The 25,358-nt window shown below is 44.2% G+C and overlaps 1 long non-coding RNA gene across 1 annotated transcript; it reads right to left on the bottom strand.

The window, feature by feature from the left end:
* Window positions 1–235: 235 nt before the first annotated feature.
* On the bottom strand, window positions 236–24,432 carry LOC111752302 (uncharacterized). The gene is made up of 3 exons (XR_002787261.2): window positions 24,152–24,432; window positions 4,337–4,400; window positions 236–3,697 (listed from the first exon to the last, which is right to left on the bottom strand). It is a non-coding gene; the product is annotated as an uncharacterized LOC111752302 (long non-coding RNA).
* Between the last annotated feature and the right edge of the window lie 926 nt (window positions 24,433–25,358).

Genomic DNA, 25,358 nt, shown 5'->3' with positions numbered 1-25,358 from the left:
CCCACCTCACCCTCTTACTCCTCTCTCTTTTCAGTCCATAATTAGTCTTTAAGCTAATTTAGGCCAGCTTAACATGGTGGACTTAACATGAAGACCACCGTGTTCTATGCTGTGCTTGATTTTCCCATCATGGTGCTGGTTAGTCCAGCAGATAGGCACAAAACCTTGCTGAATAAAAGGGAGTCCCATTTGCTACTGTTCTATAAGAAGCATCATGTTTCTACCTTGGCTAAAGACCCACTGGGCCGGGAGAAGTCTACGTGGAACAGGAATTACTCAAGGAAGGCCAGAGGATCCCCAGAGAGGAGGTCTCAGGCTGGTCCACAGCCTAGCGAGAAGAGAGGAGTTCAGGGAACTGAGAAAGTTTCTTATAACTGGCAAGGGAAAAGGATCGAAATGTAGCTAAAGAATGAAGTATAAACCGTGATTAAGCGTTATTCTCCAAGTATGAAGCTGACCCTCCAGGGCTGCTTTGTATGTTGACAGGTGTTTAAAAGCTGGCCCCTTTTCTTGAGTCACATCCGAGGGCTCCACAAAGACACCTCAGCACCAAACCCTCCCCAGTTGCTATATCTCCCTCCACAGGCCGGTTTTCAGCATTCTGTAAGGAGACGCTCACAGTTGGGTCCCATCGTGTGCTGGTATTCATTTGCTCTTTACATTTAATCTGCAGGAAATAGACAGGTAACCTTTGCCTACACATGCTTTAATGCAAGGCATTCCCTGACCAACCTTCTCTCCTTGCCCATCGTGAAAGCATCCTGCAAGCCACCGTTCTTCACTTTGAAAGTTCTCCAGTCTGGATCAGAGACCAATCCCTTGGGTTCACCCAAATAAACACAGAGGATAAACATCAAGCTCCCGGGTCAGTGGGCCTCTCAAAGCTTAACTTATGTAGCTTAAGGCAAGGGAGAAAATTCCTTTGGCAAAAGGCAGAGATACGATCAGATTTGCAGAGCAGAGAATGCCTAGGAGTAGAGGCAGGGCAGATACATGTCAGGGGTTATAGTCCTATTGTACCCATTTTACAGATTTTCAAATGAGGCTCAGAGGGGAAGTAACCAGCCCAAAACCATTGAGTTAACAAGTAGCAAAGCTAGGATCAAACCTAGATCCCTCAGACTCCAAGCCTGCTCTCGTTATTGCTATCCTTGCTGTCCGTGCGGTACGTGTGTTAATTATCCTTTACATAAATCATGCAAAGACGAGCCTCAGAAGACAGGTCTGGTATAAGAGAAACAAAACTTCTGACAGCTTACTCCTGCATAGCTGCACGCTTCCACTCAAACGGAAAGAAACAGTTCTCAGCGTAGAGCCCGTAGGTGAAGTAATTAAAGTTGCTAGGTTTTCCCATGGGATCGATGCCTGTCCAGGTGTGTATATTACGTACTGTGTTTTGTTAACAGATTGTCTACAGGCAGTCTCACTTCCTTTCAGTTTTTCTTATTTCCACGTTACATTTAAACGTATTTGTCTCGTGCCTGCTTCTACATCAAAAAAAGAAAATTTCCCCCTTTCCTTTTGCCTCTTAGAGAAAAGGAAAATTGAAAATAAGGTGAAAAGGTGGATCAGGCCAGATAAAAGAGAAATGAAGGGCTAATTCAGGGATTTCTATCTAAATTCAATTTTTAATGCAGTTACTATGCTACTTATAAAGATGTAAAGAATACCAATATTAAGAATCTAAAATAGCTTTGTCCAATAGCATTATATTGCTAGCCTAATATGTAATGTAAAATGTTCTAATATCCCCACTAAAAAATTAAAAAGAAATAGGTGAACTTGGTGAACTTAATTTCAACAAAACATTTAATTAACCCAATATGGCCAAAATACTGCCATTTCAATATGCAATCAGAATAAAGAAATTATTAGTGAGACGTTTTATATTTGTTTTTCATAGCAAGTGTTCACAATCTGGTGTGTACTTTACACTTGCAGTACTTCAAGTGTTCGAGAGCCACATGTGGCTTGTTTTTAGTTGTCCTCTAGTTGGCTCCAAGGAGCCCTGGTGGCTCAGTGGTTAAGAGCTCAGCTGCTAACCAGAAGGTTGGCAGTTGAATCCACCAGCTTCCCCTTGGAAACCCTGTGGGGCAGTTCTACTCTGTCCTATAGGGTCACTATGAGTCAGAATCAACTCGACACCAATGGGTTTTTTTGTTTTTGTTTTTTAAGTTAGCTCCAGCTCATGGCAACCCCATGACAGCAGAAAAAAGAAAAACCTTGCCCAGTCTTGCACCATCTTCACAACTGTTGGTATGCTCAAGTCCATTGCTAGACGCACCGTGTATCCTGAGTGCCTTCTAACCTACGGGGTTCTTCTTCTGGCACTATATCAGACAACATTCTGTGTGATCCATGGGGTTTTCATGGGCTAATTTTCAGAAGTAGACTGTCAGGCCTTTCTTCCTAGTCTGTCTGTGTTTGGAAGTTCTGATAAAACCTGTTCACCATGGGTGACGCTGCTGATATTTGAAGTACAGGTGGCCTAGCTTCCAGCATCACAGCAATACACACACCACCACGGTATGACAGACCGACAGGTGGGGGCACGTGTGGCTGGTGGCTACCATATTGGTCAACCCAGCTCCAAAGGCATGGTTCTGTCCTAAGGACCGTGTAGCATATGGGAACTTAATAAGATCGCTGACGAAGCTGGTGGGTTTCCAAAGAAAAACACCAAAAAGCAAAAAGGCAGGAAGAAAAGTAAAGACAACACAGAAGGACAGCAGGTCCCTAAAAAAAAACTTAGTAGCTTGACAAATGGGAGCATGGGAGGGGTAGAGGGGGGAAGAAGGACACAGAAAGAAAAGTCTGGGGACTTGAAATCAAAGGATGAGATAAGACAGTTTTGAATTACAAAGCCGAAGATTTGCCCTCATTCACCAGGAAAATGGCGTCTGCCACATTTACAAAAAGAAGGCTGAGTGGTTTATTTCTGAAGAGGGAGAAGGGCCACACACACATTCTTAGGTCACTATAGATCAAGGTCACATACTCAGCGTTTCAGCCCCAGAATCTTATTTTGTCAGCTTACCCAGAGCTCTCCAAGCTCTACAAGGCAGACAAATGCCAAACACCACCAAAGGAATGGTTCAGATGCTTAAGCTGGGTAGAAAATCATAATGCCAATTTCTTGATACACAGAAATCCATTTCCAGGGACTGAAATAAATATATTTCCTGATTCAGGTCACCCCCTCCCTTGCTAGTTCTAAAGTTTTTTGGTAAAACCAAACTAGTAAGCAGAAGTTTGTTTGGTGAGCATACAATCAAAGCAAAGGGAATTGGATAATCTCCAGGGATTGTTCACTCAGACCTCCTCACAGTGGAAGTCACCTCCCTGGTGACAGGAATGAGGTAGATGCCACATCTCACTTCACTGGTCCGTTGGTGGACAGCGGACAAGTTATTCCTGCCCAATTCCTTTTATTTACGTCACCAGGGTTCCGAACTGATGGTCCACAAGCATGTTTTGTTTTGGATTTGCACAATTACTTCTGGACTCTCTGCCCACCCTGGGTCCACATTCCCAAATGACATCAATCTGTTGGAGCTGAGTACGACCTGCCCTTTTGAGTGGGTCATGTTATCATAGGCCAGCTGACCAGCTTCCCTCAGAGGGCTGGCTCCCCTGCCAGCTCCTGTAGCTTGTAAGGGTGCGATCCCTATTACACAGAGACCTCTGCTTCAGACTCCTGCCAGAGAGAGTGAAAGAGAGATTAGTTTTCAGTTAAACTGCAATTAACTATACTATAGCTTTCTTATTTTTAACCAGTCAAGGACCCAGTCTTCATCATCTGTAAGTTATGGGTTATAACTCATCTGTTAGGATGGGATCCATCTGATGAAAGTTAATCTTACAACTATTCATTAATTTCATAATATTTCAGCTTCATTTCTCAGAGGATTATTTCTTTTTATAGTTCTAGGGACATCCCCTGTTCTTCCTTATACATCCACTACAGTAACACAGGAGAAGGCACAGAAAATATATTGGAAGGCAGAATCGGGGCAGGACACAAAACATCTTGACAAATTGAACAGATGTAACAGGATCAAATTTTATATAAGAATAACCTCTTTCTTCCCCATTTGTTGGTTATATCAAGGCAGTTTGGTATCATTATTTGAAAACTCTAAGTTTCAAATTCTAAGCAATAAAATATAAATGTTGCCAACCCTTTGCTCTCAGTAGCATTTGGGGAACAATAGCACCCAGATCAATTACACAAATCTTTCCCATAATACTGTTTGTTACTCGTATTGTTAAACCATTGGCCCACATTCTCACCACGTTGCTTTCTCTTAGCGCTGTCAACAGATAATGAAATTACCGATTTGATTTTTATCCTCCTTCAATTCTTCTGCTCACTCTCTGGCAGGGTTGCCGTTAATCCACTAAAATCATGGACAAGAAAATGGGAAAGAAGCAAAGGAAAATTCCTGTTACATCTTCCAACAGGATAACCAGGGACTGGCTGACTGCAAATGATTTAATGAAGGCAGAGGCTCAAGTCTCTCGTTATGCCTCCCCTGGTATACCTGGAGCCCTGGTGGCTCAGTGGTTAAGAACTCAAGCTGCTAACCAAAAGGCAGTTCAAATCCACCAGCTGCTCCTCGGAAACCCTGCGGGGCAACTCTACTCTGCTCCATGGGGTTGCTATGGGTCGGAATCACCTCGACGGCAACGTGTTTAGTTTTTTGTTTGTTTGTTTCTGGTATACTTGAATGTGGTCCTCAGCTCTTCTCCCTCTTTGTTCTCACCCTTCAGCCAATCTCAACTCTCATCTTCTGCTCCAGTCTGGGTGGCTCACAGTGTCTCCAGTCTCCACTTCTTGCTGCTCAAATAAGACTGCCTGTGTCTCTTCCAGCATGAGATGCTCCAAACTGACTTTAATCACCACATCCCAGGCAGCCCCTGTTTCCTGCTAGCAGGACTGCAGCCGGTAGCTGAGATTCTAGTGCTCAGGAGAGAAGGGGCCACTCCTGGCCACAGTTGTGGTATGTGGAGCTGCTCGCTTCTCTCTTTTATATCTCAAAAGAGATTGGCATAAGGCACTTTCTAATCTTGTAGATCTCATCAATATAACTGCCCTAATCCATTTCATGACATCAGATGGATAGGCTTTACAACATGTAGAGGAAAAAAATCACATCAGACAATTGATGTGACTTTGTCTTAGAGACAGTGTCATGGATTGAATTGTGTGTCCCTCCCCCCTCCCCAAGAAAAAATATCTGTCAACTCGGCTAGGTCATGATTCCCAGTATTGTGTGTTTGTCTACCATTTCATCACCTGATGTGATTTCCCTATGTGTTGTAAATCCTGTCACCATGATGTTAATGAGATGGATTAGGGCAGTTATATTGATGAGATCTGCAAGATTAGACAGCGTCTTAAGACAATCTCTTTTGAGATATAAAAGAGAGAAGCAAGCAGAGAGACATGGGGACCTCATACCACCAAGAAAGCAGCATCGGGAGCAGAGCGCATCCTTTGGACCTGAGGTTCCTGTGCTGAGATGCTCCCAGACCAAGGAAAGACTGATGATGAAGAACTTCCTCCAGAGCTGACAGAGAGAGAAAGCCTTCCCCTGGAGCTGATGCCTGAATTCAGACTTCTAGCCTACCAGACTGTGAGAGAAGAAACTTCTCTGTGTTAAAGCCATCCACCTGTGGTATTTCTGTTATAGCAGCAGGACATGTCTTAGACAGACGGTGTAGTAAATCAAATGTGTCAAACCAGCAAGGGAGCCTGGAGGAGTTGGATAGTAGTCAGCCCATGCGAATCGGATGTGGTCTCGATAAATGTGGGAAATAAGGATTTATTATGGCTGTCCTTGCATGTATGCCTGCCAGAACAAACAGCAGACATCTCCCAGCTTTTCAATACGGAAACATTTTTTAACTCTACCCACACATAAAGTCTTATTGATTCTTTCTTGCCCAAATCTATTCAGTTCATCCACTCCTCAACAATCCCCCAACAGCAGCCAGGCCCTCAAAATCCCTTGTGTTGGACTATCCCCATACCCCAACTTCTTTCCCTGCCCCAGTCACTTCTCCTTCTGAAACCTAATGCATAAGGCTACCAGATTAATTTTTCAAAAACCCTCATTTGCCTCACCACTCTTTGCTGAAAACTCTTTGCTAACTCCCTGATACTCTAAATGTGAAATTTAAAGTCAGCAGTCTGACTGTCTTAGTCATCTAGTGCTGCTATAACAGAAATACCACAAGTGGATGGCTTTAAAAAAGAGAAGTTTATTCTCTCACAGTCTGGTAGGCTAAAAGTCCGAATTCAGGCGTCAGCTCCAGGGGAAGGCTTTTTTTTTTCTCTCTGTTGGATCTGGAGGTAGATCCTTGTCATCAATCTTCCCTTGGCCTGGGAGCATTTCAGCACAGGAACCTCAGGTCCAAAGGGCGCACTTTGTTCCTGGCACTGTTTTCTTGGTGGTATGAAGTCCCCATGTCTCTCTGCTCACTTCTCTCTTTTATATCTCAAAAGAAATTGCCTTAAGACACTATCTAATCTTGTAGATCTCATCAACATAACTGCCCTAATCCATCTCATTAACATCATAGTGATAGAATTTACAACACGTAGGGAAGTCACATCGGATGACAATCATATAATACTGGAAATCATGACCTAGCCAAGTTGAAAGATGTTTTGGAGGGACACAATTCAATCCATGACACTGACAATCAAGGCTTTTCTTAGTGTACTGAAGAGATTGGGGCTGATGTGATCTAAGTCTGGGAAGTCAATTGAGCCATCCTCCAAGGACGCTTTTACCTCTTCTTCCTTACAGTCACAGAGGACTCCATTCATGAGCAATGGGACAATGCAGGGGTACGCGCCAAATGGAGAACTGATTAAACCATCTGACTGAGAGGTCATTTCCAACCTCTTCAACTTGGATGTGATTGTAGGTGCCACAGAGATGGCATTGGGATGTTCTTATTCATTTGGGATAAACCAGTAGGTGGGAAGGATGTAAAAACCATTCACACATCTGTACCACAATGAGATTGTCATGGCTGGCAGAGCTATGGGAACAGGACGGATGGGCAAAGCAGCATCCTCCATGACCAGCAGGCTACAGCATTTCCAGGCACAGGAACAAGGGAGTAGTTACACCTGGCACCAAAAAACCTGTTGCCACCAAGTTGATTCCAACTCCTGATGACCCCATGTGCTGCAGGGTAGAACTGCTCCACAGTGTGTTCTTGGCAGTCATCTTTACAGAAACAGATCACAAGCCCTTTCTTCCGTGGTGTCACTGGGTGTGTTTGAACCTACAACCCTTAGGTTAGCAGTCAAGCACAAACTGTTTGCACTCCCCAAAACCTACAGATGCCACAGTGGGGCTGTAAGTACTCCCTCTTGACAATGAAAGCAGGAGGCAGACGCCCACCTCCCCAATCAGCTCACTCAGGACAAACCACACACAGCTGGAAATAAGGAGCTGTGGCCTGATATCCTGTGATGTCTTGACTATGACTCGGTACAAAAGAAAATGAAGTAGGCTTGACTGCCAAGACCAGTGCTTGGACCCAGTTCATCCCTTAAATAAGCAGTGAGACCTTCTTGCATCTGTGTCTGAAGCAAAGAGCATTCCACTGTCTCCTGGGCAACCATGTAGAACCTGATCACCTATTGGCCAGTGGTCCCACAAGGTCAAGCCAGTAGACCTTTGGTTTCATTTATTTGGGCAGAGTTGTAGTCAAGAAATTCCCTTCATATGCTTAATATATATTATTTGAGCAACTATTATGCACCAAAAACCAAAACCAGAACCAAACCCGTTGCTGTCGAGTCGTTTTCAACTCATAGCGACATAATAGGACAGAGAAGAACTGCCCCATAGGGTTTCCAAGAAGAGCCTGGTGGATTCAAACTGCAGACCTTTTTTGGTTAGCAGCCAAACTCTTTACCACTGTGCCTCCAGGGCTCCAAAATCCCATCGCTGTCAAGTCAACTCTGAGTCTGATGGCGCAGTGGTTAAGTGCTTGACTGTTAAGCAAAATGTGAGCAGTTTGAGCCTACTAGCTCCTCTTTGGAAACGCTAGGGGCAGTTCTACTCTACGGGGTAGCTATGAGTCAGAATCAACTTTTCAGCAATGGGTTTGGTTTTGGAGCCCTTAGGGTGCAGTGGTTAAAAGTTCAGCTGCTAACCAAGCAGTCAGCTGTTTGAATCCACCAGTCACTCCTTGGAAACCCTATGGGGTAGTTCTACTCTGTCCTATAGGGTTGCTATGAGTCACTATAATTATGTACCAGGTGCTTCAAGTGCTGGGGATACAATGGTGATATGACTCTGAGTTGATGGCACTTACAGAATATTAGAATAGACAATCAATCACACAAACTAATGTAAACTGCAACTGCGACAAGAGCTTCAAAGGAGAAGGACATGGGTCTATGATGCCCTAACCCAAAAAAGACCCATTGCCATCAAGTTGATTCCGACTCGTAGTGACTGTATAGGACAGAGCAGACCTGCCCCATAGGGTTTCCAAGGAGTGGCTGGTGGATTTGAACTGCCAACCTCTTGGTTAGGAGCAGTGGCCCTTAACCACTACGCCACCAGGGTTTCCTATTATGCCCTAGAAGAGGGATTTCCCATGGAAGCAATGCTTGACCTAAGATCTAAAAAAATGCATAGGAATTTATTAGGCAAAAAGGGGAGGGAAAAATATTCTGGGCAGGAAGAGCATATGCAAAGAACCTGTGGCTAGTAGGACTGGGTGAAGGCTAGAGAAAGGAGAGTGAAGGGGAGCTCCGTAAGAGGTGAGGCAAGGTGGGTGGGTAAGGGCTAGACTGTGTAGAACATCATAGGTTATTAAGGAGTTTTGTTTCTATCCAACAGAAGTTGAGAAGTCATTTAATGGTTTTAAGCAGAAGGGTACCACAATCAGATAGCTATGATAAAGAGGTTGCCTTGTCTGCAACATGGAACATAGGCTGGAGGGGAAGTGGTCAACATAGATGAGGAAGGACCAGGTAGTAGGTAATTACCAGTCCAAGCAAGAAGTGATGTTGCTTCTCTTGGGCTGACAATAGTCAGGTGGAGACATGTGGACAGATTTGAATGATATTCGAAAAATAAACTAACAGAATTTAGCGATGATCACATATGGGGGCTTGTTTGAAGAGATAGTCCAGAGGGACCCCTAGATTTCTGGGTTGCAAAATAGGATCAATGGGAGTGTCAGTCACTGATACAGGGAAATCAGGAGGAGAGCCATGTTTCCAATGCTGGGAGCAGTGAGTGGGTAGGGGACAAGGAGACATGAGGTGATGTGGTAGGCAGCCTCTAAACCCACTCCCAATCATCCCTGCCTCTTGGTCTTCACATCCTTGTATAACCTCTTTCCCTTGTGCGTGACTGAACCTACTGTTTTGTTTCTAATGGATAGAATACAACAAAAGTCATGGGATATTACTTCTGAGATTAGGTTATAAAGAGACTGTGACTTCCACCCTTTTCTCCCTCTGTCTTTCTCTCTTTCAGAACCCTCACTCTGGGGGAAGCAAAGCTGTCATATTGTAAGTAACCCTATGGAGACGCCTACATGGTAAGAAACCGTTGCCTCTGAGCAAAAACCAGTGAGCACCTGAGATCCACCAACAGCCACGGGATGTGCTTTGAGGCAGACCCACCTCTCCTCCCATCCTCATCTGTCTTGAGATGACTACAGCACCAGCCAATACCTTGATTGCAGCCCCGCGAGAGACTCTGAGCCAGAGAATCCAGTTATGCCACGCCTGGATTCCTGACCCACAGAAAATACGAGTTTCTATGGGAAAGGGTAGCTGAAGGGGAGTGGAAATACTGAAGATGAAACATTCAGCTTTGAGGGCAAAGGTTTGAAGTAATTTGTTACACAAGATTGGCAATCAATATAAACCAAACCCCTTGCCATTGAGTCGTTTTTGACTCATAGTGACCCTATAGGACAGAGTAGAAGTGCCCAGTAGGGCTTTCAAGGAGTGGCTGGTGGATTTGAACTGCCGGCCTCTTGGTTAGCAGCTGAGCTCTTGACTACGGCTCAAGCAATTAATATAGGTGACTTTTGGTGACAAAAATATTAAGTTGAAATTGAACATTATAGGTCAGTATCTCAGTGAAGTCCAAATTAAAGACATAAACTTGGTATTCATGTGTATTTAGGGGAAAAGTAGGACATGAAGGAGGAGAGATCTTTGAAACAAGCCCTGAAGATCTCCATACTTTACTGGCCAAGTGGAGCCTGATGAGTTTGCAAAGGAGATAGATGAGAACAGTCAAAGAGGCAGGAGGAAAGGCGGGGTGAAGTTGAATTAAGTAAGTCAGGGAAAGACAGTGTCAAAAAAGTAGAGTATGTCCAAGTAAGATAAATACTGAAGGACGTCTATTGGTGTTAGCATGAGGGCTATATGTGATACCAGCAAAAACCGATATATTGTGGCATGGCTGGAAGCCAGAATGGTAAGGATGGAGGATGGCAATACGGAAATGCAGACAGCAAGCACAGACAGTTCCCCGTAGGAGTTTACTCACGATGAAGGTGAGAAGGGAGATGCAGCAGCAGCTTCAGCGGATGGTGATGATCGTCATTTTGGTTTTAGCTGAGAGATCCGCAGGGAAGTGAGAAAGATACAGGTGAGAGGAAAGGCCGAATATGCAAGAGGGAGAGAAGAAACAATAGATAGTGTAACGTTCTGAGAAGGTGAGAGGGAATCCCTGTTAGAGGGGAGAGGGGGCTGCTCTGCTGTTAGAACAGGAGAGAAGGAGCCACAGGACAGGTGTGACATACTTAGTAGGTTGAGAGAGTTCCCATGTGAGAGCTCCTGTTTTCTCTCTCTACAGTGAAAGGCTCAGGGAGGAGCAGATGGGAGGCTGGAGATTTGAGGAATGGAGAAATGGTTTGAGACAGTCACTGTGAAATATGGGAAAATGAGACAGAGAACTGTGCTGTTTTCTCTGCAGTATGGGGGCCTGGTTGAGGTTTATGAACTTGAACTTATAGTGAAGTCATTCTGCCCCATTGGGTAATGTTCAGTTGCTTGAATGCAAGCATCTAAGGTACAGAGCTTAGACCAATGAAATGAAGGCAACAGAGGGACAAAAGGGGTCTAGGGGAGTAGAGGTGGGAGTAGAGAAATGCAGGGCTTAGAAGGGCGTATAGAGATGTAGCCCATGAAATCCATGCTGGGTGATAAGGAAAGTAAAACAGGGGAGGGTGGATGGACTGGGAGGTAGTGGAGGACAGGCATTCCCAACGATGCTGAAGAAGAGTTGGTGTGAGAATAGTTGAAGGAGCAAGCTGGAAGAAGAGGAGATTGCGGTCAGGCAGATGAATGCTTGAATTAGTAATTTTGGAGAAGTAGCAATACAGGAAGGAGCCTTGGTGGTGCAACGGTTAAGCACTTGGCTGCTAACCGAAAGGTCAGCAGTTCAAACCCACCAGCAGCTCCAAGGAAAGATCTGGAGATCTGCTCCTGTAAAGATTACAGCCCAGGAAACCCTATGGGGCTGTTCTACTCTGTCCTATAGGGTCGGTATGAGTCAGGATCGATGGCACACAACAACAGCAATACAGGTGATAACGATGTCCAGAGAGTTTCTATGCGAAAATAACTGAAAATGAAAGGAAGCCTATCATGGTGGCTTTATTCACAACAGCAAAACTACGGAAACAACCAAAGTGCCCACCAACGGATGAATGGATAAGCAAATTGTGGTACATACACACGATGGAATACTATGCAACCATAAAGAACAATGATTAGTCCCCGAAACATATTATAACATGGATGGACCTGGAGGGCATAACGCTAAGTAAAATAAGTCAAGCATATAAGGACAAATATTGTATGGTCTCTCTTTTATAAGAAGACAATGGACCATTATTCATTGGTGGTTACCAGGGAGAAGTGGGGTGTCTTAGTCATCTAGGGCTGCTATAACAGAAATACCACAAGAGGGTGGCTTTAACAAAGATAGAATTATTCTCTCACTGTCTAGTAGGCTTCAAGTCCAAATTCAGGGCGTCAGCTCCAGGGCAAGGCTTTCTCGCTCTGTCGGCTCTAGAGGAAGGTCCCTGTCATCAGTCTTTCCTTGGTCTGAGAGCATCTCAGTGCAGGAACCTCAGGTCCAAAGGACTTGTTCTGCTTCTGGCACCGCTTTCTTGGTGGTATGAGGTCCCCTTGTCTCTTTGCTCGCTTCTATTTTTTACATCTCAAAAGAGATTGGCTTAAGACACTACCTAATCTTGTTGACTTCATCAATATAACTGCCGCTAATCATCTTTTTTTTTAATCATCTTATTACATCACAGTGATAGGATTTACAACATATAAGAAAATCACATAAAATTGTGGACAATCACACAATACTGAGACTCATAGCCCAGCTAAGTTAGCAGCTATTTTGGGGGGACACAATTCAATCCATGACCTGGGGCAAGAGTAAGTACGCTTTAGAACTTAGAGACTTGTTACTTTTGGTCATGGGAAATGTGGCTGCGAGTGTGGAAGTAGTGAGCACAGCACAACCAAAGTAAAGATGTGTTTGAGCACGAATAGGAGGGTGTAGACACAATTGAAGAGAGTGCTGACAGACTCTGAGCAAAGTAACTAATGTCAATGAATAGTTTATCTGGAAATTTGTGAAAAAAAAATCATTGAGGGATATACAATTTTGCAAAAAGAGTAACAACAACTACAGAACTATGTTTGGTTACATAGATATATAAGTATGAAATATGTACAGAAAGGCATACATGAATAACTGTAGGCATATGTAGATACATGTTTATGTGTGCTACATACATTTTCAAGTATAAAATAAACCACATGGGGCAAAATAATGGATACTTGGTAGACACAACTAAACACCTCACGGGATTGCTCTGCTGGCTTTGAGGGCTTAGGACCATAGTCTCGTGGGGCAACTCAGTCAACTGGCATAATATAGTCTGTAAAGACAATGTTCTACATCCTGGGTTGATGAGTAGCATCTGGGGTCTTGAAAGCTTGTAAGTGGTCATCTAAGTTACAACTATTGGTCTCTACTCATCTGCAGCTAAAGAGAAAGAAGGAAACCAAGACTCAAAGAAGGAACTAGTCTACAAAACCAATAGTCTACACAAAGGAAGACATCATCTACCTGGAGACCAGAAGAGCTAGATGGTACCCAGTTACCACTACTGATCGTTCCAACCAGGAACTCAATAGATGGTCCTGGATAGAAGGGGAGAAAAATGTAAAACAAAACTCGAATATCTGAAGAAAAAAAAAAAAAAAAGTCTGGTAGAGACTAAAAGAACTCCTGAGACTATTGCCCCGAGGTATTCTTTAAACTTGAAACTTAAGCCACTCCCAAAGGTCACCTTTCAGCCAAGTGACAGATTGGCCTGTAAAATAAATAATAACACCCATGAGTATATAGTGCTCTTCAAAATACTCGTCTAGATAAAACCAAATGGTTAACATTTACCCCAGATCAAAGATGAGAAGGCTAAGAGGGACAGGGAAGCTAAATTAATGGAAATAGAACAACCAAAATGGAAATAACAAGAATGTTGATATATTGTGAAGAAGGTAACCAATGTCACTGAACAATATGTATAGAAATTGCTAAACAAGAACCTAATTTCCTGTGTAGCCTTTCACCAAAAACAATAAAATACTTAGTTTAAAAAAAAGATGAAAGGAAGTTGAGCATCTGAATGGTTGTGTTTGGACAAGCCATTCAGTTGGACATTGTAGCTCCCCAAAGTGATACAAGTATGGATGTAAGGGGAAACCAACTGGCTTGCCCGGTGGAATAGCGAGCTTAAGGCCAATCACCAACATACTTAATGAATGAGAAGACCCCCATAAGATGACAGCAGCAACAAGGGGGAGGGGGACAGAATAGCTAAATGACATGAGTGAAAAGGAGCCGGTATTTTAACAAAAAAGTGAAGGTATAATGGTTGGGGAGGAAGGGGACACTGTGGAAGACATTGCTTGTTCTCTGCCTGATAGCTTTCCTTGTCTTATTTCTTACTAACAAAATTCTGATTTAGTTCAGGGGAGCAACACGTTGACTAAATATCCTTAACTTCCAGGATTCTTTAATGGCTAGAGATGGCCATGTGACACACTCGAAGCCAATGAGATAGATGCTTAATTTCACTAGTAATTCTGAGAATGTTTTTGCTTTCCTGATGCAGACTTAATTCCATAGCATCTTCTTTCTTCTTCCTGCCTGGAACTCAGAAATAATGGCTGGGCTGCAGCATCTATACTGTGCCCAAGAAATTATAAACAGGAGGTAAAGGCAAAGATAATCATTGAGAAGTGAGTCCTGATTTTGGCTGGCCACACTGAATCAATAAACAGTTATCTATGTCCAGATTTTTTATTATATGAGGAAAACGAACCCTACTTAAGCCAGGGTTTGTTGACTTTTATATTATTTGTAATTAAACTTATCCCCCATAGAGACGTCAATCCACCGCGTTGTCTTGAAATACAAGGGGTTTGAGAAAACCGTCACTACACAAGCAGACTGCAGGGGAAGCAGTGCTCTCAGGGAAGAGGCCAACTTCAGCCAGGTGGGAAGCTGGAGGGAGGGAAGTGCCAGAGAAGACACGGAGCAGATAAGGCAATTTGCTAGTAATGGAGCAAGAATGTAAGAGGCCAGAGTGGAAGATAATGAGGAGAGAAGGGGTGTTATGCATTGCCTGTCTGTCTCTTTGCACTGCACATGCAGACAGGCTGTGTCTCAAACTTCCAGGTGGACATACACGGCTAGGAATGAGGTATTCACACCCACTGGCATCAACCATTCCATGGGTGCTACCTTCATCCATGATAGAGCCAGACACAGGAGATACTTACACAGTGTTGGCAACTACTTATGCAATATTCTATTATTTATAGAAAGCAAACAGTAAACAATAATAGATTCCCCAAAGGGGAAATGCTTCCCCTTCCCCAATCACCCATGTTCCTTCTGTGTCTCTGGACAAGCACACTGTGGTCAGATTCCAGATGCTGTGTCCATGTCGCTGCAGCCTTGGGCTACCACCATGCAGCCTGGGGGTTCTGCATGGCTCCCCAGGCCTCTGCTTTGTCGCTGGGCCTCACTGGCCTCTGTTACCAGCTCCCCCCATGCCACCCAGGCCTGTGGGGCTCTCTGACCCTAGCAGGACCACTAACTGACCAATCCCCTCAATAGACCATAAGTCACCCAATTTGCATAGTCCCAGCCAACCATTTTGTGGAATTTACAAGGCCACAGCTAGAAGGCCCCATAAAAGTGATTTCATTGCATGGCTGGGTGAAGGCTGGGACAGAAAGATGTACGAAGAAATCCTCATGAGAATGATAGCGTGGAAGAGGAGCAAACGACTGCATGGGTGTGGGGTAGAGGTTGCTCTTTGAACCTTGATGGAACAAACAGAAAAGAGAGGCCTGATGGAGTGGGTCTCCAAGTCTTTTTGAGGGAAGGAATCTGTGTCATCTTTCCAGAAGGATTGCCAGGTTGCAGGAGAGAAGCCATCATCTTTCCACATCTTCAGTTAGGCAAGAAAAGAGAAGTGCCATCCTTTCCGCCTCTCTAGAGAACCAGCATGCAGGTTCAAAGCTGCATAATGAAACCTGGCAATTTTCTCCAGATCCATTCTGGCTCTCCCAAGGGGCAGAAGGAGAAGCATCCCAGCGAAGGGGAGGGACTGTGGGCCACAGGGCCTGCTAGGCGGGGGAGGCAGGCATTTTGCCCTCCCCTCTGGTAATTGGCCCACAGGGGTTTTTATCTCCCTAAGGAGGCTTTTTTTTTTTTTTTTTTTAAGGAGGCTGGTGTTCCCTTCCCTGCGCCCTCAGAGTCCCAAAGCAAAGTGACAGCCACGTGGCCGCTAGATCATCCAGGTTGCCGTAGCAACAGGCTTGCCCCTGGAGCTGTGGGTTCATGGCAAAACGATCGGACCTCTCTTAAAGGTGGTTGAGGGATCCAGGGCAGGTGGGTAGACATGAAGGCCTGAAACCAAGAACATTCAGGGTGGGAGTTTTACCCCAAATGGTCAAAAGCCTGAAGAGTCAGAAAATGAGTATGGGTTAAATCCAACAGGAGCCAGGGGTCAAAACTGAAGACGCAGAACTCAGTCATCAAGTCTAAGGGAAATTCCTGTGATGGATTGGGGGTTGGTGGTAGTGAAAGTAAGGTGAGAAGTCACAGCAGAGGATGCTGGGGTGTCTGTGGTTCCTTTCCATTGGCTAATGGCTAATGGTTAGGGAGTCCCACTAACAGTAAGAAACTCTTAATGAACACTGGCTGGCCCCAAACTTTTCATCCACGGATAGCTTGCAAACTAACATCTCATTCTTACTCTGAGTGCATGAAGACCAATTTTAATTGTGTGCTAGGACTCTATTACCATCAACAGGGAGGGTTCTGGAATTCACCTCCTGCCTCAATTCCTTTACCTGGACAGAGTTCTCAGTATATACCTGTGGGCCCATAAAACTGCAGACACCATCCAGGATATGTGACTAGGCTCTAAAACCAGACCTGGTTCCTGGTTTGTTCTATAGTTCTCAGCTAGTACTGGAACCCACAACTCTCTTGGATAAGACCTATTGATATATAAGTGCCATAAGGAAAGGGTTTCTGAGAGGTAATCACTGTATTCCCAACACACAGCACCAAGCCTGTTACATAGTAGGATCTTAATATTTACTAAAGGAATGATTGAATGAATGTGTCATTGACAGCCTTCCTACTCCTTGTCTGATCCAGGTTACTGGACTTTTCTGCAGGTGCCTGCCATTGGCATGGTTCTTCTTCCAGGACAGACTCTCATCTAGAACCAATGTCTTCCATGCACTTGTCACTGAGAGCACTTGTGACAAGAGATTCCTGGCGTCATCAACCTGGGTGGACCTTCGGACAGGGACAACCTGGACGGGGGCAAGATTTCAAATGTCCCTTTAGACATTGCAATGGTAGCTTCTGTCTCCATCCTTGGTGACAACAGGATGAGTCCCCCATCCAGACCTGCTGAGTCTCATCCTACTCCGCTTTCTCCATTGAGGACTTGTCATCCTTCACAGTCAAGGCTAAGAGAGTTGTGGCCACAGTGCAGATGTCCTTGAAGATCTCCCAGGTACAACAGCCTAGGTGTAAAAGCTAGGATTATAAGAATGTAATTCTATTCTGATCCACAGTTGGGGAATTGTCATGTCCTTCCTCTAATATCTAAAGTAGTACATACGTACACATCTGTTTTTATTTTCTCATAACACTCAGAATCATTTGAAATATACAACAGTTAAATTGTTTTTTGTCATTCTCTCCCACTGGAATGTGAGAGCCATGTCAGGGACTTTGTCCATTTTGTTGACAACCTAAGTAGAAGGTGTCCATTGAATACTGGATGGATGAATACTTTATGTCTGGAGGTCCTCAGACTGCATCCTCCATGAACCTGGGAAGCCACTTCTCCAGCTGTCTTGGGGAATGCCCACTTTCTCCCTCACCTGGCCCATCTTTCCATGGGCATGTGTGTAGCATTCGGCTTGAATGTCCACCGCCACTGCCAAGGCACCGCTGCTTCCCTTGCTATCGAAGCCCGCAACACTGTCTCCAGCCCATATCTGCCCAAACCACGCGGCACTGAGGCTGTCCAGCAGGGACAAGCACGCAATGCCACTGACCCTGATAACATGCCAGTCTGGAGACACGTGGCTGGGCTCCCCGATGAAAAGGAGGCCACCTGTCTCCCCACCCTTTGCATCACTCACATCCCCAAGCAAGGCTGCCTGATCTTCCAGACATGTTTTTTTTTTTTTTTTTTTTAAATAGCTCTTTTTGTTCTTCACAGTCAGTTCCCTTCCCTAAGAATCCAGCAGAGGCCCCAAAATACCTTCGTCTCAAAGCCACATGTATTAGCATTAGACTAAACTTGTGTTCGTGGTCTTTTTGCCCCTCTGACTTCTCTCCACTAAAGTCCCTCGACTCCTCTTCTAAGTCTCTAGGAAAGCGTCCGCCACCACCTGTCCCCCTAACATGACATGACATGTCTGAGTTGTCCTGTGGGCACACAGTGGCAGCTGGACCAACTGCAACACGAGTGCACTTTCAACTTATCCCTCATTTACTAGGCACCTAATATGTCTTAGGGAGTCTGCTATCGAGTGGGGTAATAAATTAGCTGATATTTGAGGGGTTATTTCACATCATGCAGCTTCCTAAGGGCAAAGCACGTAGAACAATGCTCGGCTGAAGCATTCAGCGAATGCTGCCTGTTTGTATTATTTTAAGTGCTTTATGGGTAATCCCATGCTTACCCTTCAGAGTGACCTTGGTTTTGTAACGGATGCACTGTAATGGGTGCAGCTGGTGCCCCCCAACCCTTTTGCCAGGCGGGTGCACCCATCGCTCTGCTGCTGTGAGTGTTGTTTGCTAAAGGTTTACAGCTCCCTCTTCTCCAGAGAATTGCCCTTGGTCTTATAGGAGCTGACCGGGGAGATTACACCTGACATTGACCCTGGGGGCAGCTGGTAGTCAATGACTAAGGGACAAACCAAACAAAACCTATTGCCATAGAGTCAATTTTGACTCAACAATCCTACAGACAGGGTGGAACTGACCCACCGGTTTTCAAGGCTGTAATCTTCTCGGACACAGGCTTCCACAGAACGGCTGGTGGGTTCGAACTGCTGACCCTTCAGTCAGCAGCCGAGTGCTTAACCACTGTAGCGCCAGGGCTGCTTGACTAAGGGACACAGGGATATAAAAAGCCAGCCCTTTGCCTCCAGGCGGGACAAACTTCATGGTGCAATTCAGGAGCTCCCTGTGGAATCAGGCTCAGCTGGATTCCAGCTGAAACCATCCCCTTGCCTGGCCCTATCCGGGCTTTCCTCTCTGCCTCCCCTCTGAGAGTATGCCCTCAAGGAATCACACGCCCCCAAGCCCTGTCTCAGGTTTTGCTGCAAGGGAAGCCAACCAGGACCACCCGGGAGGGTGTCATCAATACCCCCATTTACGATGAGAAACGGAGCCCAGGGGGTTTAAGGAACTTTCCCAGGAACCTTCTCAGAACACAAGGTCAGCTGTGTAACTAGGATTGGACAAGAGGTAGTCTGGGCCCAGCCTCTTCCAGCGGCTCTTCACATGTAAAGAACTTGCTAAGTGCCAATAAAAGTCATGTCTCAACAAATATTGCTCCTAGCCTCCTGCTCAGATGCTGAGAATGGAAAGTGCTTTCATGGGAAGAGACAAACAGAGTCAACAGGAAACAAAAACATTCCCCCTCCCCGCCACAAACCCATAAAAAAAAAAAAAAAAAAAAAAAAAACCCAGCGCCCTCAAGTCGATTACGACTTATAGCGACCCTACAGGACAGAGTAAAACTGCTCCATAGGGTTTCCAAGGCTATAAATGTTTATGGAAGCAGGATGCCACATCTGTCTCCTATGGAGCCACTCTGGGTTCAAACTACCAACCTTTTGGTTAGTAGGGGGTGTTTTAACTACTGCACCACCAAACCAAAAAAGCCAAATCGTTACCATTGAGTTGATTCCAACTCCTATCAACCCCACAGGACGGAGTAGAACTGCCTCATAGGGCTTCCCAGGAGCGACTGGTGGATTTGAACTGCTGACATTTTGGTTAGCAGCTAAGCTCCTAAGCACTTTGCCACCGGGGCTCCTGGGTCATTTAAGGAAGTAGTGATATGAACCTTAAATCTTTGGATGTTGATTTATTCTCGCATTATTAAGTTATGTTTTCTAATGCTGAATTTCCTTGTCTGTGTTCTAAGGCTCTCCCTTCTAACTTCTCAGAGGTGCTACGTTTTGCTTCCCAATTTTGCAGTGTCTGCTGGTGTCACAATGCTGGGCTCCTGAGGCCTGAACTGAGGTGAAAGGGGCACTGGACTTGGAGTCCTGGGTTTAAATCGCTCCTTTATAATTTACTAACAATGACCTCGGGCAAGTCTCTTGACCTCTTTGAGCTTCAGTTGTCTCATTCGTACAAACAGAGGAAATAACACCTACTTGACAGGATTTTTCGGCTGCTAACCAAGAAGTCGGCAGTTCGAATCCACCAGCTGCTCCTTGGAAACCCTATGGGGCAGTTCTACTCTGTCCTATACGGTGATTATGAGTTGGAATCAACTCGATGGCAATGGGTTTGCTTTGTTTGTTTGTTTTAAATCAGGTAACTTTTGGAGAGCACCCACCTATCTCAGAGGATGAAAGCAAGGGAATGGATAAGCCCGTAGCAAATTAGCAGCAGGAATCCCTGGGCGGTGCAAACAGCTAATGCCATTGGCTGTCAACCAAAAGGATGGATGGAGGTTCGGGTTCACCCAGAGGCACTTTGGAAGAAAGGCCTGGTGATCTAAAAAAAAAGGTGATCTACTTCCAAAAAATCAGACACTGAAAACCCTAGGGAGCACAGCTCTACTCTGACATACATGACGTCGCCATGAGTCAGAATCGATTCAATGGCAACGGGTTTCTGGTAATAAACAAGGGGTGTGGACATTACAAGATCTAAGATGACTGAGGACCGTCTCCACAGGCCTGGGACCTAAGCCGGGGAAGCAACGTCCTAAAGCAGCAGCTGGCAAGCAAGGTCCCACTGCTGGTCTTTGCAGCTCAAGCTTTATCGGGACACGCCCATGCCCCTTCACGGATGGACATACTGCCCATGGCTTCTTTTGTGGGAATTGCCACAGAGACTTTAAGACCCACAAAGCCAAAAATATTTACTATCTGGCCCCTTTACAGGAAACATCTGCCGACTCCTGTTCTCAGCGGTCACCTGGAGAGGTATGAACGCTGTGTAACGTCATCTTGCTAAATCTTGTGTTTGAGATTCACCCCAGTATGCTTTTAGCTGGTTTCTTGGAACCTCCTTGTCTAATAATCAAATGCATTCTTTTGTTGTTGATTTTTTTTAACTTTTTATTTTTTTTAATTTTCAAACTTACAGAAAAGTCACAAAAACAGTACAGTAAACTCTGCCTATCCTTCACCTAGCCTGACCAAATAACATTTTGCCACGTGTTATGTATCATCTCCTTATTGTTAGTGGTAGCAGCAGGAACAGTAGGAATTTTGGTGGAAACATCTGAGAGTAAGTTGCAGACATCCTGAGTCTTTACCCCTAAATATTTTAGTATGTATCTGCATAATTGCAGTGACATTTTCTTACATAATTGCAGTAAAATGATTACACTCAGGAAATTTAACACCGATACAGATGGAGTCCCTGGGTGGTGCAAACGGTTAACACAGTCATCTGCTAACTGAGGATAGAGGTTTCAAGTCCACCCAGAGGTGCCGCAGAGGACAGGCTTGGCAGTCTACTTCTGCAAAATCAGCCGTTGAAAACCCTAGGGGGCACAGTTCTTCTCTGACACACATGGGGTCCCATGAGTTGGAATTGACTTCATGGCAATTGTTTTCTCTTTTTTTTAACATTGGTACAATACTATTACCTAATGCACAATCTATATTCAAATTTGCCAATTGTCCCAATAACATCCTTTAAAGCATTTTTCGTTCCCAACCCAGGATCACATTTGTCATTTGGTAGCATTGAGTTATCATGGCTCTTTAGTCTCTTTTACTCTACAAGTTTCCTTGTGTTTCCATCCTAGTTTGTTATCCACAACCCTGGACCCCAGGCGAACAGTAATCTGCTTTCTGTCTCTTTAAACGAGATCTGTCTTTTCTAGAATTTCTTATCAGTAGAATCACACAGTAGGTGCTCCTTTGTGTCTGGCATCTTTTGTTCAGCATGTTATTGATGGGGATTTGTCCATGTTTCTGTGTGTATCCGTAATTCTTTCCTTCTTGTTGCTGATTAGGATTCCATTGTGGATATATAGCACAATTTGTTTATCCATTCACCTGTTAATGAACTTCCGGGTTGTTTCCAGTTCGGTGTTCTCATGAATAAAGCTGATGTAAACATTTATATATAAGTCTTTGTCTGGACATATTCTTTCATTTCTCTCAAGTAAATATCCAGGAGTGGAATTTCAGGGTCATGGCATAAGTGTATATTTAACTTTATAAAAATCTGCCAAACTGTTTTCCAAAGTGGTTGTATCATTTTACATTTCCGACAGCAATGTGTGACGGCTCCAACTCCTCTACAGCCTTGACAATATTTGGTATTGTCAATCTTTTTTAATTTAGCCATTACTGGATAGGTTGCTCTGTCCTGGAGGGTTGCTATGAGTCGGAATCGACTCAGCGGCAGTGGGTTTGGGGTTGGGTTTGGGGTGGATAGGTAGTGGTATTTGATTATGCTTTTAATTTGCATTTTCCTAATGATTTATCATATAGAGCATCTTTTTATTGCTTATTTGCCATTTGTATGTCTTCTTTGGTGAAGCGTATGTCAAAATTTTTGGCCCATATTTAATTGAGTTCTTTGTCATATTATTGAGTTGTAAAGATCTTTATGTATACAATACCTTAATTAGATACGTTTTGCAAATATTTTCTCCCAGTCTGCAGTATGCCTTCTCGTTGTCTTAACAGTGTCTTTCAAAGGACAAAAGTTTTAAATTTTGATGACATCCAATTCATCACCTTTTCTTTTATTATTCATGTTCTTTTTATCCTATCTGAAAAATCTTTGTCTCTTCCAAGATCACAAAGATTTTCTTGTCTTTTTTAGAAGATTTAGAGTTTTAGGTCTTATTTTTGAGACTATGCGTGAACTAATTGCTTACTTAGTGGGCTAAAATCTGTTAACATCATTACTCATTTTGATGCCCGTATTGACCCAGACCCATAGAAGGACCTTCAGGCCAGTTCCGTGTCTTTCTGACCCATTCCCACTATTTTTTGAGCACTTCCTTATTTTCCAGCACTAGACGTTCCAGGCTCATTTTGTACTTTCACTGCTCTAGCCCCAGGGTTAGCCATTTTCCCAAAGAGCCCAGGTTCCTTTTAGGGTGAATGGCATTTAGAAACCAAGACCCTGGCTCTAGGTTGCTCATCACTATTGGACAATTATTGCCTCTAGATCCTTCCAATGGACAAACTCAGGAAATAATTATCTTTTTTTTTTTTTGAAAATATTAACAAGGCTCTAAAATCAAAGCTATACATAAAGGTACAGTTAGAGAAGTGTTGATTCTTTCAGTATTCCTGCCATTCTGTTCCTAGTTACCATCTGTAGATAAGCAGTGATGTTAATTTTTGGTTTATTCTCCCTACGTTTCTTTATGAAGAAATAAACGTTTTTACTCCTATGGCATACTTTATATATACTCTTTTGTACTTTTCTTCCTACTTAATAATCTGTCCTGAAAATCACTCCATATCAATTCACAGAGCTCACCTATTAAGTTTTCGTAGCCGCAGAGCATTCTATTGTGTGTCTATATATTAAACCAATCTCTATGTAAGGGCATTTATGTTGTTTATATATATTTTTTTCAGTTACAAGTAGAGTTGTAACAAATAACCTGTGCATAGTATTTTTGTATTGTTAGAAGTTCTATTAGTCTGGAGAGAGAACACACAATAATTTAAACAGGAAAAGCTTAATGTTAAAAATTATTCAGCTAGTATGTAAAGAGAACTCTAAAAATATTAGTTGGCAAACTTTTTCTATAAAGAGAAAAATAGTGTTTTAGGATTTGCAGGCCATACAGTCTACATCAAAACTATTCAACTCTGTATAGATGATACATAACCAGTGGGCACGGCTATGTTCCAATGAAATTTTATTTACAAAGCAGGTTTTTAAAAAATTTACCAGGAGTTCTTTTCTTTTGAGTCCCCCAAAGCCAAAAAACCAAGCCCATTGCTGTGGAGTCGATTCCGACTCATAGTACCTTTTTAGGGCAGATTAGAGCTGCCCCACGGAGTTCCCAAGGAGCGTCTGGTGGATTCAAGCTGCTGACCTTTTGGTTAGCAGCCCTAGCTCTTAACCACTACGCCACCTGGGTTTCTTTGAGGCCCCCAGTGCATTTAAAATTGAACTGGATTTGGCCAGCAGCCATAATTTGCCAACCCCTGCTCAAAAGAGTGCCCTTGGGCAAAGGGAGCGTGCACAAGGAAAGACGAGATTGGAAAGGGAACCCCTTTCCCCCAAGTTTAAGGACTCCTTGGAGAAGGTGTGTTTGCACCTACCGGGTGGCTGGGAAGTCTGCCAGCTTCCCTGGGCTCAAGCTTTCCACAATTGTCCAGCAAGCAGGATCCAAGCTCCAGGTCTCAGGCGAGCTGAGTTTGGTGGCAAGCACGCAGAGAGAGTGAGGGCTCCGCTCTGGGCATATGGCCCGGGGCTCTTGGTGTCCCCACTAGGAGGACGGCAGCAAGGTGTTCGCTGGGGCTAGGCTGGGGCTGCAAGGCCGCTGAGGGGCTGTGCACCTTACCACCGCCTGATTCTTTCCCTCCCCACACCGTGCACACCAGCGAGGGACTGCAGAGCAGAGCAAGAAAAAGCAAAAGGCAGCCCACCGGCAACAGAGCCCTCTTCCTCGTGCAATGTCCATCCAGCGCCCTCTACTGGCCAAGCTGAACGTCGGGCTCTCTTGGGAAAGGAGAAGCGCTGGAGTCCAGTCCCTTGTCACCGAGCAGGTACTGAAGGGCACGTTTGAAGATGGGAGACTCCTAGCGTAAATTCCTGGAAGTTGGATTTGTGAGTCAAAGGGCAAATAAATAAATATTTTGTTCTCTTTCGATTAATTTATTTTCATAAGAGTTGTATCATTCGCATTCCACCAACAACGTATGAGAGTTCCCTCTGTTAATTGTATCAACAGAGTGTTGCCAAATGTGAAATGTTATCTCATAGTTTTAGTTCACATTTCTTTTATTATTAGCACGTTTTGAACATATTTTTATACGGTTAAGGGCCATTTTTATCTTTTTAAAATTTTCGTTCATAACTTTTGTCCATTTTTCTACAGAATTACAAAATAAATTCTCAACTAACCTAGAAACCAAACCCAAACCAAACCGCTTGTGGTCGACTTGATTCCAACTCAGTGACCCTATATGACAGAGTAGAACTGCCCCATAGAGTTTCCAAGGAGCGATTGGTGGATTCAAACTGCCAACCTTTTTGTTAGCAGCTGTAGCACTCAACCACTACACACCCTGGGCTTCCAACTAACCTAGACCAGGAGAGAAATCAGGCCAGCTATGGCTGCAAATTACTTTGAGGGAACAGTCCTTGCAGGGCATGTTTTCCTTTCCCCTAAGTTAAGGATCAGTGTTCAAATCCAAGTTCAGTTTATGTCAACAGTTACTGAGTACTTCCTATGTGCCAGGCACTAGCCATGCAGAGTAAGACAGAGTTCTGGCTAGGAAGGAGCTTGCATCTCACTGGTAATAC

Source organism: Loxodonta africana, chromosome 23 (genome assembly GCF_030014295.1).
Source record: "Loxodonta africana isolate mLoxAfr1 chromosome 23, mLoxAfr1.hap2, whole genome shotgun sequence".
Classification (NCBI taxonomy): Eukaryota; Metazoa; Chordata; class Mammalia; order Proboscidea; family Elephantidae; genus Loxodonta; species Loxodonta africana.
This window is presented reverse-complemented; position numbering and strand designations above follow the sequence as displayed.